Source organism: Mizuhopecten yessoensis, unplaced genomic scaffold (genome assembly GCF_002113885.1).
Source record: "Mizuhopecten yessoensis strain PY_sf001 unplaced genomic scaffold, ASM211388v2 scaffold10041, whole genome shotgun sequence".
NCBI lineage: Eukaryota > Metazoa > Mollusca > Bivalvia > Pectinida > Pectinidae > Mizuhopecten > Mizuhopecten yessoensis.
The window spans coordinates 14,621-19,453 of NW_018408349.1; the positions used below are offsets into that span (position 1 = coordinate 14,621).

Below are 4,833 nucleotides of genomic sequence, written 5' to 3' on the forward strand. Positions count from 1 at the left end.
GGGGGTATCTGACTTAGGGGAATCATGCTCCCCCTTAAATCAAACAAATAATGGACTTGAGCAAGACTACTCCTATAGCACCTGTGTCAGATGGTCGTGTGGAGTAGTTTTGGCTCGACACAGTGATATAGGTATAATGATCATTTAACTCTATACTTTCCCTGTGACAATTCAGGTCCGTGTACACGTTTCTTGACGTATTCCAGTGGGGGACGTCCCAATGGTTCAATGTAACATATAACTGGAAAAAAACAGTAACGACAACTTCGTTCACCCCTCAACTCGGCTTTCAAATCAAATAGAATCGATTTCCAAAATCGGTAGAGCTGTTTTCAAATACGCAATCGCGCAATCGGTCCATTGTGTACATGGTGCAGACAGAAAGATATATTACGGGGCTTAAACCTTAGTAACGTGATTTACAAAGTACCCTACCTTTGATTATTCGGGTGCCATCTCTTTGTTAGCATTACGTAACCTGTTCAAATTTTAACAAATAAGAGTTGGGCATTTAATCGATGTTATAATATACACATTGAAAATGACGCTCAGCAATATCCAAGCATTAAATGTGTGATATGAGATTGATTAAAAAACGAATTCGGCCCGTGATTATATTGCTTTTACCTTCCCCTGTGGTACTCGTATACACAGTTAACCCTTGTTATTCCGGAAACTTGTATTTGTGTGTAAAGAGGACACAGTGGTTTGTTTGGAAAGTGGCCCCCGCTTAGACCGGACACTTACGTGTGTACAGTGGAACCTCGTGTGTATGGACACTTTGGTTTGTGTACAGTTAAACCTCATTAGTGTGGACACTTTTGTTAGTGTGTACAGTGGAATCTCATTAGTATGGACATTTTGGGTGTTCAGTGGAATCTCATTAGTATGGACACTTTGTGTGTACAGTGGAATCTCAGTGGTTTGGATACTTTGTGTGTACAGTGGAATCTCATTAGTATGGACACTTTGTGTGTACAGTGGAATCTCAGTGGTATGGACACTTTGTGTGTACAGTGGAATCTCATTAGTATGGACATTTTGTGTGTACAGTGGAACCTCAGTGGTATGGACATTTTGTGTGTACAGTGGAATCTCATTAGTATGAACACTTTGTGTGTACAGTGGAATCTCATTAGTATGGACACTTTTGTTTGTGTGTACAGTGGAATCTCATTTGTATGGACACTTTGTGTGTACAGTGGAATCTCAGTGGTATGGACATTTTGTGTGTACAGTGGAATCTCATTAGTATGGACACTTTGTGTGTACAGTGGAATCTCATTAGTATGGACACTTTTGTTTGTGTGTACAGTGGAATCTCATTAGTATGGACACTTTTGTTTGTGCGTACAGTGGAATCTCATTAGTATTGACACTTTGTGTGTACAGTGGAATCTCAGTGGTATGGACATTTTGTGTGTACAGTGGAATCTCATTAGTATGGACACTTTTGTTAGTGTGTATAGTGGAACCTCGTAAGTATGGACACTTTGGTTTTTGTGTACACTGGAACCTCGTTAGTATGGACACTTTGTGTGTACAGTGGAATCTCAGTGGTATGGACACTTTGTGTGTACAATGGAATCTCATTAGTATGGACACTTTAGTTTGTGTGTACAGTGGAATCTCATTAGTATGGACACTTTTGTTTGTGCGGACAGTGGAACCTCGTTAGTATGGACACTGTGTGTGTACAGTGGAATCTCAGTGGTATGGACATTTTGTGTGTACAGTGGAATCTCATTAGTATGGACACTTTTGTTTGTGCGGACAGTGGAACCTCGTTAGTATGGACACTGTGTGTGTACAGTGGAATCTCAGTGGTATGGACATTTTGTGTGTACAGTGCAATCTCATTAGTATGGACACTTTGTGTGTACAGAGGAATCTCATTAGTATGGACACTTTGGTTTGTGCGTCCAGCGGAATTTCGTTAGTATGGACACTTTGATTTGTGTGACAGTGGAACCTCATTAGTATGGACACTTTTGTTAGTGTGTACAGTGGAACCTCATAAGTATGGACACTTTGGTTTGTGTGTACAGTGGAACCTCATTAGTATGGACACTTTTGTTAGTGTGTACAGTGGAACCTCATAAGTATGGACACTTTGGTTTGTGTGTACAGTGGAACCTCGTAAGTATGGACACTTTGGTTTGTGTGACAGTGGAATCTCATTAGTATGGACACTTTGTGCGTACAGTGGAATCTTACTAGTATGGACACTTTGTTTGTACAGTGGAATCTCATTAGTATGGACACTTTGTGTGTACAGTGGTACCTCGTTAGTATGGAAACTTTGTGTGTACAGTGGAATCTTATTAGTATGGACACTTTTGTTTGTATGTACAGTGGAATCTCATTAGCATGGACACTTTGTGTGTACAGTGGAATCTCATTAGTATAGACACTTTGTGTGTACAGTGGAATTTCATTAGTATGGACACTTTGTGCGTACAGTGGAGTCTCATTAGTATGGACACTTTGGTTTGTGTGTACAGTATAACCTCATTAATATGGACACATTAGTTTGTGTGTATAGTGGAATCTTTTTAGTATGGACACTTTTGTTTGTGCGTACAGTGGAATCTTACTAGTATGGACACTTTTGTTTGTGTGTACAGTAAAATCTCATAAGTATGGACACTTTGTGCGTACAGTGGAACCTCATTAGTATGGATACATTATTTTGTGCGTACAGTGGAACCTCGTTAGTATGGACACTTTGGTTTTTGTGTACACTGGAACCTCGTTAGTATGGACACGTTGGTTTGTAGGTACAGTGGAACCTCGTTAGTATGGACACTTTGGTTTGTGCGCACAATTTGGACCCTCGTTTGTCCACCTTTTTGTTTTTTGTTTTACCCAGTAGACCTTCTTCAGTCCAGACGCTTGTACACATATAGTATACCTTTGATACTCCCGAAAAGTGTAAATATTACAAAAGTGCCGCTTGGTGGTTATACCGCATCAGCGATACCACACATTGAATCATTCTAGACATTTGAATCGAGTTGATGATTTATATCCAATATATATCAATTCTATTAAAATATCTAATGACAGATATATTACCAACATTATCATCAATAGTGGTTTCGGTTGTTAAAACCTGCTCCGGAAAACTTAAGAAACCTAAGCCTAAAACACAAACGGGCTTGTCTGTAGTAAAGGTTCTGAAAATTATAATGTAAATGTAGCAATACAAAAGACACACTACAAATTACCTTAAATAGGACACGACAACATGGGGGAGTTGCAGTTATTTGATTTCGATATTTTGATTTGCATATGAGGAAACTTCGTAAAAAGGACAAATATTATGCACACGTGTAATGCACATGTGTATCAATACGGGTGGCGTATTGTGACGGGCGGGTCACTGTGTCAGGGATCTCACGTGGGGCCCCGGGGTGGTCGCCATAAACACAAATGTTTACATCCTCTATCCAAATTAAATGCTAATTGATTAGAATTAGAAATGAAACATGTGCAATAAACGACATATCTAATTGTTTGACTCCAAACTTGTCGCATAAAGAGTTATAAACACGAACACCCTACAACCGGCCTCTCGGTACCGTCCTGTGCTCTGTGATCATTAGTGCAGACCGTCTGCTACAGACAAAACGCCCCACGTCAACTCTTTAAGTTAGTGTCACATACAACTAGCCGGTATTGTTGGACCTGTAAGGGTCACTTGGTTAGTGGCAATAGTAAAAAAAAGTCCCACGGGTACGAACAACATGACGCATACACGTACTTTATCTTAGAGGAATTTTGTACTATCGGAGTTGGCAAACAAGAAAAGGGAAACAGTTTGTCTGAAAACCTAGCTCAGTTTATATCTGCAAACCATATCTGTCGGGAACTTATAGTGATAAACAATGACGAATAAGAAGTAGAAATAGCACGTAGCTATATAGTATTTTACCTACGACCAATGCATGTTTGACCCTATCTAATGCTGTCGCAGACATGGTTAACCATGGGCCTGTTCGCCTAGTTAATATGTATGCAGGCCTTGCAAGGCTTTGTCAGGGCTCGCCTGAAAGCAACCTTCTTTCATAAACGAACTGTTGGGTTCAACCGTTTGGATCACGATAAACGAAAGCGGCCCATTTTTACACGTTGCTGATTGCTTCTGATTTCTTTGCTTCTGTGTTAGATAGGGTTTTGTTGCTTTGTGATGGTGTCGACTTGGAGATTTAATAATGACTTTGTGTGTTAACGCTTGTTTCTTTAAATATTTGGCTTTAAAGTATGTCTGATGGTATATTCGAATTTGTTTGGATACTCAGATCCAGCGTAAAGGTAACATGAATGATATGGAAATACTTTGTGCACTTACAAATAGAATAGGATTCCGTGTGAATTGTTTGGTTTCCTAGACATAACGTATTACCGTTTGGACGATACTGAACGGCAACATTTCCTTAACTACTTTTATGGTCAACTTAATCAATTATTAACATGTTTTATTCAAACGTCGGTTTTCATTAGCATCTCAACTTTTTCTCATATTTTGTGTTCGGCGAAGATTCCAATGTTTGTAGGATTTTGTTCTTTCGAAATTTATGGTAGATTGGACGCAAGGTTATTATGTTTTTTGTATCAGAATAACCGGACTGCTAACAAGCGGATATTTAAACCATGTTAATCCGTTTCATTCATGCCGCTAGATCTGTATATGGGCTATGTACTTCGAATAAAAACTCACCGGATTTCATGCCAAACATGATATGGTTGTTGAAAAGCTACGCCAGTTACACTGTTCAACTCTATACATCATTAATGTGACAACGCCTGGCATAACCATTTAATTCAATT

At 39.3% G+C, this 4,833-nt stretch overlaps 1 long non-coding RNA gene across 1 annotated transcript in view; it reads left to right on the forward strand.

The window, feature by feature from the left end:
- Positions 1-679: 679 nt before the first annotated feature.
- The window catches only part of LOC110459335, a 21,072-nt gene continuing 16,918 nt past the window's right edge, over positions 680-4,833 (forward strand). The window contains exon 1 of the long non-coding RNA XR_002463883.1: positions 680-784. This is a non-coding gene — a long non-coding RNA (uncharacterized LOC110459335). The remainder of the gene's footprint in view (positions 785-4,833) is intronic.